We start from the raw sequence: 17,340 nt of genomic DNA, 5'->3' as shown, positions 1-17,340 counted from the left end.
AAGGTCTACTTTCTTGAATCAAAATAGATTGTTGTACATTATAAATGATACTCCCTGATGTTTTTGTAATGATTCATGAAACTAAGGGGCTGACATTTTAGCTCAAAGATTTCCATAAAATGCTAATAAAACAGGAAAACTAATTGCAAGTTACTTCCAAAAGTATTCAAATAATTCTAATCCTTGTCTTCTACTAATGCTATTTGTAATGCTTTAAAAAAATCTACAAATACAATTGAAAATATTTTTTGGAGCGCCTGGGTGGCTTAGTCAGTTAAGTGTCTGACTTCAGCTCATGTCATGATCTCAGGGTTCATGAGTTTCAGCCCCACATCAGGCTCTCTGCTGTCAACACAGAGCCTGCTTCATTTCCTCTCTCTCCCTCTCTCTTCCCCTACCCCGCTCGCGCTCTCTCTCTCTCTCTCTCTCAAAATAAATAAATAAATAAACTTTAAAAAATTAGAAAATATTTTTAATAGCTAAATTAATAGAGATTAAGTGTTACAAATCAAAGTGAGGCCATGATAAAAAACCATCACATGGTGATTTTCTATCTCTTAGGAAAACATAACTACTTATAGGCTGTCTGGTCTTCAGGGTGATTCAGCGTCTCAACCTAATGTAGAAACAATTCTAAAATACAAAGAGTTACATTTATATACTTTTTAAATTATGATCTATTTTTCTTATAAGAAACTTTAGATGAAATTTGAAATTCTGTTAACTTTTATCCTAGTTTATCTCTGTTTCTTAGTCTTCATAAAGAAATCCCATGTATTTCACAGACATTTCATATACCTTAGTTGAATTTATTTAGAAACATTTAAAATGTAAAATAACCTTTTAAATAATATTTATGTGTTAATTATATTGGTTGACTTGAAAACTAGTCCTAGTGTGTCAAGGGAGCCACACCAGTTATTTTTAATCAAGAGCTAAAAATCCAGTTTGACTTAGAAGATTCTAAAATGATTTCCTGAAATGATATTTGGTACATGGTGATTACTGCTTTTATGTTCTTCTCTTTAACTTTACATGTTGTTTATCAGCAGAAAGAACACTTCACTTATGGTAACAATCTGTTTACAGAAATTTGTTTTAAAAAAATTAGCTTCATTTTGATTTCTCTCCATATTTTAGTAGGAAGGGTATTTATACCAATTTTGCTTTTCACATTTATTATAATACAAAATTACACTAATTTAAGTAATAAAGTTTATATTCAGAAATGGCATTTTTCTTTGTTTTATTTTTATCTTGCAATATACATAATTTGCTTACTGTGGCCAGACCCATATTGCTACATAAATGAATTATTTTAGAAAAATGCATTAAACTTTAACATTAAAGTTCCTTTTGTAGCATGTATTTTTCAGAACTATTTATGTATCATTAAATGTTATACATGGCTACGTTATACATATCTACATATTTTATTTACATTTATTTATGAGGATTATTATATTTCCACCCTGTCTTCACTGTGATTATTATATTTTTCTCCAAGATATCTAATTTTAACCAAAAAAGTAATCTGTCCATGTGAATTTCTTGGTATAGCAAATTAAAAGTTTTATCTACAAATAGAGGTAGATGGAAGTACACAAACTTAGTATTTAATATGGTCTCAGTTTCTGTCAATTTCATGCTCACTTATTCTCTTCATCTCTTTTTGCAAGTGGCCACTTCGTCATATGTTTTAACTGTAAGAGGATGAAAAACGCAAAAGTGCCCACCATCAGCATAAAGTGAGGCATTTTAAGCTCCACTGTGCAAAATGAAAGTGTAATATTCACTGCAGAGAAGACTTAGAATTCTATTATCTTGTCATTTATACCTAAAGGCACTTTGATTTTTGGAATAGGTTAAACAAAGGAAATTTGGAATGGATTCTCTTTAAAATTTTGTGAATTTGAAAGCCTGAAATTTGAAGACCATTGAATACGTTTAGCCATTTTCCAGACAATCCACAGATAGAGGATAAATTGTGATGTAATTAGCTATGCATGTCAAGGTATGTGAGCATTAAAAAAAAAAAAGAGGCTGATTTTGTGACTTATACCCTAGCCACCAAGGAAGTGGGTTAGCACACTGCAACTGACTTCCCAATTCTGGAAAACTGCGCATATGCTTCTGGCCTTGAATTTGGGATTTCCTCTTGAAGTATAGGTTTATACTGTCCAGAAGGGTCAGGAACAAAATAGGCAGTGATTATAGAAACAGTATCTCTGGGTTCACTCCTACATCCTCTAATACTCCTGATGTGATCTGATCTATAATTGAACCTCACAGGGTGAACTGTTTGCCCTCAAGCTTCATCCAGTCCTGATGGATTCTGGGTCCAGGTATAGGAAGAAAGACTGTCATATCGATAATAGAATTGTTTTCCGGGCTTAGTGTTAGAAGAGACTTAAGTGGTCATTTGGTGCAACTCCTCTTATTTTAAATGCGGGAAACTGAGCTCTAGAGATACCGCAACTTAACACTCTTACTAGGATAGTATTTTCTCCAGTAAAAGTCCTGCTGACAGTAATAACAAAATTATGCAAAGTCATGAATCACATCCAGATCAACACACATATGGTTTGACCTGTGAAGTATTTTTTATTATCATCACCTTTATTATTACAAAAGTGTTCATTATTCCAAAATACTTCTTCCTCACATGCAGCTTATCCCTAATTTTTCCATTCTTTATTCAGTCACTGTATAATCTTATGAAACTTATTTAATTTACAAGCTATTTTAGTGAATTTTTGAAGTGATAAATATTGTTCAAACATAACATGACAAACAAACATTGGATTCTTTTCTGCATTATGAAACATACAGGCAGGAAGGACAACTCTATGTCTAGTTATTACTGCTAATATTTATTTTAACATTAAAAATAACTGATTTCCACATTCAACACATCTTCTCATTGGCATTCACATGAGGGCACCATCCCCTCCTTTTCTGTGTAAATCTGATTAACGGGCTGCTCCCACTGTCATTTTGCACACAAAACTTCTATTCCATTTCGACAACAATCCTATTTACACAAAGACCTCAGGGTTGAACATTTAAAGTACCTAACCATTACTGAATATTGAATCATTTCTCTCCACATAAAATTGCAAATGTGGTCTGAGAGCCAATTTCCAGATTACCTTGGTTGAGTAGTACTAATTACTTCTAAACCGAAGGTGCAGCCACAGTCTGCCAAACCCATGCTGGATTCTTCCAATGTCAGGTGAGCTCTTCCCACCAAGTGATCATGTCCTACTGTAGAATGCTGTACGATCACTCATGCTTATAGTAATGATTCTCCACACAAATAATGCTAGTGACAAATAGTCATAATAGTGATGTGTACTTTGCATTTGAATGCCTACCATGTAGCAAGGCACTGTATGCAGTATCTATTACCTCATTTCATTCATTTCTGAAAATGATCTTATGTGTCAGTTATTACTGTTGACATATTATAAATAAGATAACTGAGTTTCACAGGGATTGTCCCATAGCCAAAGTCACACAGCTAACAAGTACAAGAGCCTAGGGCTACTTTCTACTACAGCCCTCATTCACTTCTTTCCACTACACCACCATTTCTATGCCTTCCTAAAACAACCAGCAAAGATGAGTGAGGCCTGAGAACATCGGTTTGGGCACTGGTAGAATTGGGTGCTATCCTTGTTTCTGCCACTAGCTGAAATGTGACCTTAAATCAGTACTTGTGTGTCATTTCCCTCATCTGTAAAATTAGGTGGTAGAACTAGCTTTAGCCTTCTGTGATTTTTAAGTAATCTCAAAGAAGGTTCTTTTTTTTTTTTTTTTTTTTTTTTTGGAGAAAGAAAATTGAAAAAAAAATTTTTCACAGTTACAATACCATTGAACAATATTTCTCTGGTATTTCCCAGGTTCTCATCTGATTTTATAGCTTCAATCACAGAATAGAATCCTTGTTGATATACAAAGAAGAACATATTCTGACCAGATCAGTGAAGCACGGAGAAAGATATGAAATTGACTTAACGTGGGTCAGACTCTTACGAAGTTTGAATTTAGCATCATGCATTTATTATGCTGCATATATAAAAAAATTAAATGAATGATGTGAAGCAAGGTGGGAATACAGTACAAGCATAAAGGATATTTATAGTATGTGTGATGAAGCATAAAAATACATTTATCTCCCTCAAAAAGCAAAATGTTGGATATATTCATATGAGACACCTTAGGCTATATCAAGAACACTATACTTAAATACTTAAATGCATTTACATACTATTCATGTAAATATATTGGCCTAACCATAGCAGCTCTAAGGATTCGTGATAAGCTGTGAAAATTGTCTGTAAAAGATAAGTGAATGACCCTTTAAAATAGAATAAAAATTAATTATAGTACACCAGCAATTTTAGACACATATACATACCATTTTGAAAATCTGTGCTTTTGAAATGTTAGCCGTTCCTTATGTAGTTCTCATAGTGATGCATCCATATCACATATACAGTTTCCTAAACATATTGTATTTTTCTTAGAACATCAAACATTATGTCCTATGTCAATTTTGTAATATTTTGAAAGAACAAAATATGGTATAGTAAGCTGACATATTTTCCTTCGTTGAAATATTCTTTTGTGTGTAAACTCTTTACAGATTTTTCTCACCATTTTCTCCTTTTCTAAAGTTGACAAAAATGTAAATGATGGCAAAGTGAAAAGAATTATCATTTCTTTCAGCAGTTATTACTCTATGTTTCCCTATTGCTATTGCATAAATATTGTCATAATTCTACAAGTTTTATACTAGAAGTAATAATAAATAATTCCTTCACATAATTTGTGAGCGACTTCTTGGAATATCTTATTTTTGCACACACTAAAACATGTCACTTAAGGTGATTTTGAGCTAGTAGAAATTTTGCCAAAAAAAAAAAGTGTTAAGTTTGATTTCTCTCATTAATACATTCAATGTGTATTTACTGAACTCCTACTGTGTGTCAGCCACTATGCAAGTTGCTGAACCTATATTGATAAAATGCAAAGTTTAATGCCTACATGAAGCTTCCATGCTTGATATGAGAGACCAATAAACAATTAAATCAATAGAGAGAAAAAATAATCACAAATTGTGAAAACTTTCACAGAGGAAATTAACACACTGAGGAGATAGAGATTAATTGATGGAGGCCAATCTAGACAAGGTGAAATGGGGCAATTACTGAGATCCTGAAAGACAAAAATGAAACCAAGTCTTGATGAAGTGTTCTAAGCAAAGGCACTGTTAAGTGCGTAGACATCAATACATACCAAAACATTTTAGGAATACATTCTCCAATTTGTCCTTCAGTTTCACTAATTAGTATGATCCTCCGGAAATCTCAGCTCTCCTGCACAAAGATTGTCTGAAGAGATAAGCTTTTTTGAAAAGTTGTAGTCATTTGGGAAAATAAAGAAATTACTTCTAAGAAACAGCTTTAAGAATGAAAATGGGTGAAGTAGTTAATACTTAAAATATTATTCTTTACTAGATATTATCTTTTTAAGAAATTAATATCTCAGAGCAATGATCTTTGCTTGGATCTTCTGTTTATAACAGTCTATGAGAAAGATTAATGTGTTTTTATAGAATATAATTTATCTTGATAAATTTTTGTCTTTATAGTAATAATGACTTCTTATTTATGTCTCCTTATTCACAATGAATGCATTTGATTCCCAAAGTATACACCAAAATAGAGGAAGACAGAAAAAACTAAAAATTGTTTGTTAAAAACATCTAAAAATATTTTCATGTGAACTTATCATTTCAGAAAAAATTACATGGAGTGTCCAAAGATTAATTTAATAAGTATTCTGTCATCTTATATTATACATAGGTGCTAGTTAGAGAGCATTTTATTTTGCTTTGAAATATTTACATTGCACCACCAAGAAATGAATTAAATAATATCTTATAAAATTATTAGAGATGATTTTATGAAAATTAATTTAAATGAATTTTACATACAAATTCATAATAATAATGGCATATCTATATAACACCAGAGCAAATTAATGAAAAGTAAGGGGAAAATCTATTATATTAGTTTTGTGTACCAAATGTAAGGATTTGCCTTTTTTATGACTACTTTGAAATTTTTTTAGGCCCAAATGTTTTTTTTTTTTTAATTTTCTTCAATGTCTATTTATTATTGAGAGACAGAGAGACACAGAGTGTGAGCAGGGGAGGGGCAGAAAGATGGGAGACACAGAATCCAAAGCAGGCTCCAGGTTCTGAGCTGTCAGCAAAGAGCACAACGTAGGGCTCAAACCCACAAACTGCAAGATCATGACCTGAGCTGAAGTCAGACGCTTAACCAACTGAGCCACTCAGGCACCCCTCTTTTTTTTTTTAAGTTTATTTATTTTGAGAGAGAGAGAGAGAGAGAGAGAGAGAGAGCTGGGAAGGGGCAGAGAGAGAATCCCAAGCAGGCTCCACACTGTTAGTGCAGAGCCCAATGGGGGACCTGAACCCACAAACTGTGAGATCATGACCTGAACCAAAATTAAGAATCGGCTGCTTAACTGACTGAGCCACCCAGGTGCCCCTAGGTCCAAATGTTCTTAATTGACTGATATAAAGTGATAACAATTGAATATAAAATTGAATAAGTTCACAAAATATACATTTTTTAATATGTTTTTTTTTTCTTTTTTTACTTTTGAGAGAGTGCACACATGAGTGAGAAGTGGGAGGCAGAGAGAGAGGGGGAGAGAGAATCCCAAGCAGACTCTACACTGTCAGTGCAGAGCCCAGTGTGGGGATTGATTCCATGAACTGCAAGATCATGACTTGGGCCAAAATCAAGAGTCAGGGGCTTTACTGACTGAGCTACCCAGGTGCCCCATACAAACTGTACATTTTTAGTCAGATGATAATGCTACCTGATTTTGAATAAAACTTTTAAACTTTCAGTTTTATTATAAATAAAGCTAGTATGTTTTATAAAGCTTTAGCCTAGTACAGTACTTGGAATAGTCATTATTCAGTCTTCACATTATTTCTGACAATTCGAATTCTCATTTAAGTACAACTCTAATCCGATATCAATTACATGTCATTTTTCAATCAATTTTTAAAAAATTAGAGTTTAATATGGAGCTAACACATCTCCTCTGAGATAAAAGTAACAGAATTCTAATCCACTTTGGAGAAGGTAGATTCTAGAGCGAGCATTTTGCAAAATTTGGAGATATCAAGAATTTTTCAGTAAGGTCATAAAATAAGACATGCAATAATCTAATATGGAGATTAAAGCTTTCTTTAAAGTGAAAGCTAAATTCTGGTCTCATGTTAAGGGTTACAAAATAAAAGCTTATCCAAAGAATGAATGACCAGGTAAGAATCATGAACATCTTTTCCATTTTTACATAAGAAGGAATAATTTTAAGAAAGAGGGAGGGGCACCTGGGTGGCTCAGTAGGTTAAGTGTTTGACTTTGGTTCAGGTCATGGTCTCATGGTTTGTGAGTTCGAGCTCCGTGTGGGGCTCTGTGCTGACAGTTCAGAGCCTGGAGCCTGATTCGCATTCTGTGTCCCCCTCTCTTTGTGCCCCTCCCCCGCTTGCACTCTGTCTCTCTCTCAAAAATAAATAAAACATTAACAAATATTTTTTAAAGAAAGAGGGAATAAATAATTCAAAAGCATTTTATACATATTACACAGATAAGGTAAATTGAAAATTATGTTCCAATTTCAGTTAGGTTGTTAGGTTGTTGAGGTTTTAAGCCAGCTAGAAATATTTCTACTTGTGTATACAACAAATGATGTCATTGAGTATACTCATTAAATCTTGGTAAAATAAAAGTGAAAGGTAAAATAAAGCAGATATTTGTGTGCAGATAGTGATTTAGGGAAACATGTATTAATCTGGAACCCACTTGGCAGAGTTAGGGGGCTTTCTGTGGTTTCATATTTCTTTATGAAAACTTCCTGGTGCCGATCACATTTTATTGTAATTATTCACATACCTTCTTTCTCCAAAGAGCTCCGTGAATACACAGCAGTCCTCTCCAAATTACCTGTTATCTCTCCTGAATCTATGGTAGGTACTCCATAACTGTGAAAGGAAAGGATAAATGAATGAATGAGAAAAGAGAAAGGCAAAAGAGATAAAAATAAAATTAGCAAACCGTAAGATGAGAAATAGAGGAGAAAACAATCTTTTTACTCCGTCCTACTTAAAAAGCCATGGAGAAATGGAGAATGCTGAATGATAAATTAAGAAACTATACATTTTTGGTGCTCCAAAATTTATTAAAGATTTGGCTTATTTTGGTAGGAGGGAAGAAAGGGGGTTGCTAAACTATGATCTCCTTCAGGAAAGTTTATATTCACACAAGGATATACACCACAATTTCTTCACATCTTTACACTCTTGCCTTCTATCACATCTTCATGGCATCTATCATTAGGATATGATTCCATTTTCATGGCCAGATCTTTATAGCTCTTTTGGGCTGCCTCATCATTCTACAGACATTTAATCTCATATGCTTTCTTATTTCAATAGTTGTCCTTCAAGCAACAAAGATGATCTGCATGTAAGGATGCTGTTTCCTCTAAAATGTCATCTTAGACAGTATAGAAGGGTAAAAATAGAAACAATTTTGGATAACTAACACTATAAGAGTAGCCATCTGCTTCTCAGAAAGATACGGATGTGTTTTCTTGTTTCTTTCCTCTAACCAATCCAAAAGATTTTCTTCCTAAAATCTAAGATTATGATATTTCTCCAAAGAAAATTTCTGATATTTCTGACAAAATGTATTAACTTGTGAACACCCTGGATGAACTTTAAATAACCCATCAAATATTGCTGATGGATAGATACTACATAGAATGATCCAGCAGCCATATGGAGACCCGATGGACAATCGAGCTACCATTTTCCAGATTGAGAAAGCAATCAAAATGAGGAAAATGGGAAGAGTACCATACCAGATGGTACTCCAGCTGAACTATACAAGTGTGGATACACAGCAAATAGTGAATACTTTCACCACTTGTTCAAAACCATATGGACACAGAAAGATAGATGGAGATATTTGAGGGACACCTATTTCTTAAGAGGAAAAAGGATAAATTAGGGTACTAAAAGCTACTACTGTGTTAACTGACAGGAAGTTGCTGACTTAAATTTTGTGCTATCTAAAATAATTTACTCTGGGATATTATAATCATAACAATGTCCTAGAACTTCACAAAGTAGCATTTATGAAATAACAGAATAAAAATACTTTAGAGAATATGTTGAAATACACTGAGTTAATTTCAACTGAATTTTTTTTAGATCAAAGTTAATAAAAATGCAAACACTCCAAATCTTAGGTGTTATTTATTATTTCTTTATGATATGAATTGCACAATTAATAATATTTGAGGTCATAGTTTTTAAAAAAATTTAAATTCAATGAAATAAAGTAACCTAAAACAAAAAAAGTATTTAAAGGCCTAATATTTAGAATTTATTTAGGTTATAATACTAGGTTTCACACACTCCTGTCATTGAAAAATATTTAATCTAATAGAAGCCTATAATGAAGCTTTTTTTTCTTTCTTTATGTAAAATATAGCAGACGATTTACTTGCTACTTATCACAGAAGGTCTTGGGCAATCTCAGACAAAGCAAGAGACTATATTCTTGCTGGTTTTGACCTCTAAACATGTGTCAATGCTAAGTTCACTAATTGTACACCCAGCATAAATATCAGAAAGTTCAGCCAAAAAACAGAATCCTGAAGTATGAAATAAAGGTATCCATAAAGAGAAGATATATGTTTTGATTTTATTTTATGTTAGTTACTGCTTCCAACTAAGAATTTTATTATGAAGCTGCTTGGATGTTTGCTGTAAATGATACATGAATACAGATAACTCCATTGATAACTGAACCAATGAAACTGTTTAAACCCATGCTGACTTTTGCAGAATATTTTAGCACGCAATGCTATACTTATCTCATCTACACTTGTAGAATACAAGCCAAGGAAACAGATAGGAGGCTTCTAAAGGTAATTTTAGAGATAGTATCTTAGAAACTTGTATAAATGGTAGTTCAAATAATATGCAAACAACTGAAGTTCCACATCTAAGTTTGTAGGGAAGAAAGAACTCAGAAATATGTTCTCCCACAAAAATAATTGTCAAAATTCTTAAAACCCACACTCCCAAACTGGTTGTAAGTAAACATTTCAAATGCCATAGTCATAAAATTTACTAATTTATTTTTAAACAGAGGCTACCTCAATTTTAATGACATCATCATCATTATTATTATTATTATTATTATTATATCGAAAACGGAGCATTTTCTCTGTGCCCCACACACAGTGCTTAGTTTGAATGGAATGTCTTATTTAATTCTCACAAGCACCCTGTGTGATAGACATTTTCCCCCATTTTATGGGTAGAAAATGGATACAGATAGGTTAAGCAATTTGCCCAAGACAAAACATTAGCAATCAGGGCAGGCTTTAAAAAAAGCAACACGTGCGGCGCCTGGGTGGCTCAGTTGGTTGAGCATGGGACTCTTGATTGTGGCTCAGGTCATGATCTCATGGTTCGTGAGACGGAGCCCCAAGTTGGGCTCTGTGCTGACAGGATGGAGCCTGCTTGGGGTTCTCTCTCTCTCTTCCTGTCTCTCTCTGCCCCCTCCCTCTGCTCGCACTTGCTCTCTCTCTTTCAAAATAAACTTAAAAACAAAATAAAAAATAAAGCAATACAAGTGAACAGCCATTTATTTTTTTAAGTTTATTAATTTATTTTGAGAGGGAGAGAGGGGGAGAATCCCAAGCAGGCTCTGTTTTGTCAGCTCTATCTCATGAACTGTGAGAGTGATATCATGACGTGGGTGGAAATCAAGAGTCTGGACACTTAACCGACTGAGCCACCCAGGCGCCCCTGAAAAGCCATTTCTGAACTTAATCATCATGCTATGCTGCTTGCCTTGGAATAATCTACCTAAAACATTATTTTTAATATTCATTCATTCATTCTTTATTGAAGTGTATTTGGCATACAATATTATGTGAGTTTCAGGTGTACAACATAGTGATTCAACATTTATATACATTGAGAAGTGATCACCAGGATAAATCCAGCTACCATCTGTCAACCTTACAAAGTTGTTACATATTATTAACTATATTCTCTATACTGTACATTGTACCCCATGTCTTTTTATTTTTATTTTACACCTGGCAGTTTTACCCTTTTATCCCCTTCCTCTATTTTGTCCATCTTCTTATGCCCCTTTCCTCTGGCAACCATCGGTTTGTTCTCCGTATTTATGAGTTTGTGGCTGTTTTGTCTGGGTTTTTTTGCTTTAATTTTTTAGATTACACATATAAGTAAAATCATATATTTTCCTTTCCCTGTCTGACTTAGTTCATTTAGCATGATACCCTCAAGGTTCATCCATGTTGTCATAAATTTATTATTTTCAGAGATGAAGAAAACTTACAACACTTAAAAGGAATTTTATTTCTATTTCATAAGCAACATTAAGATTTAGTTGCTTCTAGATGAAATTTGATACTGGTGATTTTTTCCCTAGGGTTTGGTAAAAATTAATATTCCAAGAATTCTTGATATAGGTAAATCATTTTGCCAATTCAATAAAAATTAACTTTAATGTTATTTTTACTTACAAACTGATCAATACACTCCTAAGGTATTTTATCCTTCATATATATATATATATATATATATATAGTCTTTCTTTGTAGGGAAAATATTGATAATGCCTAGGTCTATGTGAATAACATATATGAATAACTCATAAGATCGTGAAATCTTAATTCAAGCATGACGCCAGTTGATGTCATGAGAATTAATCAAAATACTGGCAATCATGAATATGTAAAAATTAACACTTGACTGCTCTATGTTTAAATGGGCAACATCACTTATTCAAATAGTAACTCTTCCCTTTCACCCGGACAGCTAAATCTCAGCTATGAATGAAAAAGGCAGAAATAGACGGGATCTGGTAAAATTGATTTTTTTTGCTAGTGAGATATTATTACACTGATGAACTGAAAAATCAATTTATAAGCTACACCATGAAGGAGTATACTTTTTTTTCATATGGAATCTATCTTAAGTTGAAACACTGAAAAATAGGAGACCATTTGTGTCATATCTAAATATTTTATATGGAGATGTCAAAAGTCTGATACACTCACTCTACTTCTTGACTTGTGACTGTGTGTATATCTGCAGTTGTCATTCATGAAAGCAACTAAGGCACAGGTGTTAGACCCTAACTACCTTGTAACCTTGCAGCCAACTCATTTGCAGCATGTAAAGTTACATAACGGATGTGTCTATGTGCTTGCTGCCTCCCTCTCTCTCACGTTCTCTCTTCCTCTCTGCCTCTCTCTCCCTTCTTACTTTCTTCCCACCCTCCCTCCCTTCCTCTTCCTCCCCTCTCTTTGTGTCTTCTTTCAAGCTTCCACTATGCATGGAAAACTATTTCCCAAGATCACATAGGGGAGAAAATTCTTAACATGTTCTGTGTTTATTGTAAGTAAAAGTCCAATTTCTCTAACCTCTGAAAAATAAAGACTGCTTTCCTGTGAGCATTTTTTCTTTCATTCCTCTATTGTAAGGTAAAGATTAGCCTGGTGGGGACATAAATAACATGCTCTAAATTATTCTTAATGCCTATTTTCTTTATGATTAACAAATAAATGTCTTTGTGGTGTTTGCTCTGTCAGGTGGCTATATGCTAAATATTTGCTACTACTTACAAAGATCATGAATATACACAGGCAACATGTGCTGGCTTCATGAAAAACTCTGAAACATATATTCACATTTTGAAGGATTCTCAAATTTTCATAAGTTCATATTTCCTAGTTTCAGTAATTCAAATTCAGTAACTATTTCAGCTTTCTAGTTTAAAAAAAATCCCTCATTCTGCTATAATGTTAATTTTAACTAAATGACCAATAACTTCTAATAATGGAACTTATTTTTTCAAAACAAAAAGAAAACACAGTTTCAGTATTTTTAAGCAACTTACAGATTTTAAAATTATGTGTATATACATATATATTCTTTTAAAAAATTGTGGCAAGAACACTTGGCACGAACCTACAGTAACAGATTTGTAAATGTGAAATACAATACTGTTAACTATTGGATGTTGTAAAGCAGATTGTTAGAACTTACTTATCTTACATAACTGACAGTTTATAGCCATTGAATAATAACTCCTTATTGCTCCCTATCCCCAGTTCCTGGAAGCCACCATTCTACTCTCTACTATGTGAGTTCCACTATTTTAGATAATTCATATAAGTGGAATCATGCAGTACTTGTGCGACTGTGCCTGGATTATTTTGCTTAACATAATATTCATGTTGTTACATATTGCAAGAGTTCCTTTTTTTTAAAGACTAAATAATATTCCAGTGTGTGTGTGTGTGTGTATCACATTTTCTTTATCTACCCATCCATCCATGGACATTTAGGTTTTATTCCACATACTGCTATTGTGAATATTGCTGGAATAAGCATGGATGTGTTAAGATCTTGATCTTGAGATCTTGATTTCAGTTCTTTGTGTAAATACCCAGAAGTGGGATTACTGGGTCCTATGGTAGTTCTATTTTTGATTTTTTGAGGAATCTCCATACTGTTTTCCATAGCAGCTGCAGCAGCTTGCATTACCACTAACAGGGCACAAGTGTTTCAATTTCTCCATATTCTCACCCACACTCATGGTTTGTTTTTTCTGTTTTTGTTTTTGGTTTTGTTTTGGATAAAGTCATTCTAACAGGTGAGTGGTGGTTTTGATTTGTATTTCTCTGATGATTACTGATGTTGAACCTCTTTTCATATCCCTGTTGGCTATCTATATGTCTTTGTCAGAGAATTGTTTGTTCAAGTCCCCAACTCTTTTTTCTTTTAAAAATTGAGTCATTAGATTTTTTTGGCTATGGAATTATAGGCATTTCCTACATATTTTGGAAATTAATCCCTAATTAGATGTATGATTTTCAAATATTTTTTCCATTCCATAGGTTGCTTGTTCATTCTGTTAACTTACACACAAACACACACACACACACACACACACACACACACACACATAATCAAAACCATTAACACTAATAAATTTAGTAAAGTTTCAAGATACAAAAATCAACATATACAAATCAGTTGTGTTTTGGGGCACCTGGGTGGCTTAGTAGGTTAAGCGTCCGACTTCCTCTCAGGTCATGCTCTTGTAGCTTGTGGGTTTGAGCCCTTGTTGGGCTCTGTGCTGACAGCTCAGAGCCTGGAGCCTGCCTCAGATTCTGTGTCTCTCTCTCTGCCCCTCCCCCACTCACACTCTGTCTCTCTCTCAAAAATAAATAAATGTTAAAAATAAAAAAAAAATCATTTGTGTTTCTATAACAATAAACTATTTGTAAAGGATATTAAGGAAACAGTCCCTTTATGATAGCATAAAAATAAAATATTTAAGAATAAACATAACTAAGGAGATCAAAGACATGTACACTGAAAACTATAAACATAGATGGAAGAAATTAAAGAATGGAAACATGAACAGATGGAAAAATATCCTGTGTCCATGAATTGCAAGACTTAATATTGTTAAAATGTTCACACTACCCAAAGCTATCTGTAGAGTCAATGCAATCCCTATCAAAATCCGAATGGCATTTTTTTTTTACAGAAATAGAGAAAACAATTATAAAATTCCTAAGGAACATAAAGGACCAAAGAAAACAAAACAATCTGGAGAATTATTAACAAAGGCAGACACATCATGCTTCCTGATTTCAAAGCATATTATAAAGCTACAGAATGGTATTGGCATATTAAAACAGTATGGTACTTGCATAAGATACAGAATAGAGAGCTCAGAAATAAATCCACACATACACAGTCAACTAATCTTTGACAAGGGTACTAAGAACACATAATGGAAAAAGGATCGCCTTTAACAATGGTGCTGGGAAAAATGGTTATCCATATCCACAAGAAGGAAATTGTATCCTTACCTTACATTGTACACAAAAATCAACTCAAAATGCACTACACACTTAAATGTAAGACCTCTAACTGTAAAACTCCTACAAGAAAATTTCAAGGAAAAACTTCATGACCTTGTTCTTAGCAATGATTTCATGATTTGACACCAAAGCACAGGCAACAAAAGAAAAAAATAGACTATATCAAAGTATATTGTGTATATTCTTCATATATGTGTATATACACACACACATATACTTTTCTTTAATTTTTAAAAATGTATTTATTTTTGAAAGACAGAGAAAGAAAGAGCACTAGTGGGGGAGGGGCAGGGAGAGAGAGAGGGAGAAGCAGAATCTGAAGCAGACTCCAGGCTCTGAGTTGTCAGCACATTGTCTGATGCGGGGCTTGAACCTACGAACTGTGCGATCATGACCTGAACTGAAGCCGGATGCTTAACCGGCTGAACCGTCCAGGCGCCTCCACACATATATATTCTTAACATATATTTATATATTCCTAATATATTTTTTAAATATATATTCCTAATTATATTTTTTAAATATAATTTAACTTAGAGTTATAGAACATCAGTGCTGTATTCATGCTTGATGTTTGGTAAGCATTTAAAATAATATAAAATTAAGGGTGCCTGGGTGGCTCAGTTGGTTGTGTGTGTGACTTCGGCTCAGGTCATAATCTCATGGTTGGTGAGTTCGAGCCCTGTGTCGGGCTCTGTGCTGACAGCTCAGGGCCTGAAGCCTGCTTCTGATTCTGTGGCTTCCTCTCTCTCTGCCTCTCCCCTGCTCACACTCTGTCTCTCTCTCAAGATAAATAAAGATTTAAAAAAATTTTAATAAATAAAATTATATTCTCAAATATTTTAAAAGTGCATGACTTATAGTGCTAGAATTGGGAAAATAGGTCTTTTCAGTTACTTTATAATCAAATAAAATAGCTACCTTTTTTATTAACCTGGAGAAACTACAAATATTAATATATAGTATGTGATATTAGCAATTAGCAGCCTAGTTATAACAACCAGATCCCTTTTCCTATTAATATAATTCAAATATTTCCCCACATTCTGAGTTAAGCATATTTAAAGCATTTTGTCATGTGCAAATATAAGTCATACAATATCATTATATTGGTAAAGAAATGTGCATTTTTTGGCCATTTCAAGCAGAATTGCACCAAGTTAGAAATAATTATGAATGTTTTGGTTTGTGACATTGAGGTTTGTATTTTCATTTATCTCAGAACTGAGAAGTCCTGGAAAAATGTGAATTTTTATAAGAGTTGGGCTTCTAGTCCAGAAAATCTTGCTAAGGAGATTATAGTCATGACTATATTGCAAGGATAATTTATGACACAAACTCCTTCAAAAATATTTTTATCTAGATTCTGTAATATTGTTCATCTGGGGTTGAAAGTTAACTTTCAACATGTATGATTAATTCTTAATCCTACAAATATATGAGGCTTCTGGCTTACTCAGAAAAGCTTTAAGAAACTGATGAGACAGTTTTAGGACCAGGAATGGAATATGTTTTATTCATCTCTCTAGCCCATGCTTCTATCCTCAAGTTCATGGTTGTTTAACATGTTTACCCCCCTAAGACACGTACATGTTGAAATAGTAGCAGAAGCAAAGTTGAATCTCAGGTATACTCGCTTGATATCAAAGCTTATAGGTGCATTATCTCATTCATTTCACAAGTTCTTACTGGGACCATTCCCTGTTCTAAGAACTTAGGACCCAACAACATACAAAGTTCATGCCCTCATGCAGGCTTTAATGTGGTCAATAAATAATAAGCACATAGTAATAGCTCCTCTGGAAAAAATAAAGCAGTCAGGAGATAGAAATTATAGATTAAGGAGTGCTACATGACATTTGATCAGAGAACTGACTGAAATGAGAGAATAAGCCACTTGACTTTCTGCGGACAAGTGTTCCAGAAAGGAAACTAGAAAGTGCAAAGGCCCTTTGATAGGAACATGCTTGCTGTGTTCAAGGATTCGATGCATCATGTATTTTATTTTTTGAACCTATGTCCTGGTACTTGCTTTTTCCCTGGCTTGGAATTCTCTTCCCTTCTCCACCTCCTATTATTCATCCTTAAGACTCAGCATCTTCCCCACTATACATTCACGAGGCCTCCGTACTGGCCCAAATGCTTTCCTTCACTGCTGCCATAGCACTTACCCAAACCTCTAGCTAATTATTTTTCAAACATTGCCTTTTTCTCTTCTTATATTTATCTGCCCTACTTGACCATTAGTGCCTCAAAGGCAGGGGCTTTTTC

At 33.7% G+C, this 17,340-nt stretch overlaps 1 long non-coding RNA gene across 1 annotated transcript in view; it reads right to left on the bottom strand.

The window, feature by feature from the left end:
• Positions 1 to 789: 789 nt before the first annotated feature.
• Positions 790 to 17,340, bottom strand: part of LOC122480816 — a 124,587-nt gene continuing 108,036 nt past the window's right edge. The window contains exons 3-4 of the long non-coding RNA XR_006296672.1: positions 8,007 to 8,095; positions 790 to 5,399 (exon numbers count right to left, since the gene is read on the bottom strand). This is a non-coding gene — a long non-coding RNA (uncharacterized LOC122480816). The remainder of the gene's footprint in view (positions 5,400 to 8,006; positions 8,096 to 17,340) is intronic.

This window comes from Prionailurus bengalensis, chromosome C1 (genome assembly GCF_016509475.1).
Source record: "Prionailurus bengalensis isolate Pbe53 chromosome C1, Fcat_Pben_1.1_paternal_pri, whole genome shotgun sequence".
In the NCBI taxonomy this organism is placed as follows: domain Eukaryota; kingdom Metazoa; phylum Chordata; class Mammalia; order Carnivora; family Felidae; genus Prionailurus; species Prionailurus bengalensis.
This window is presented reverse-complemented; position numbering and strand designations above follow the sequence as displayed.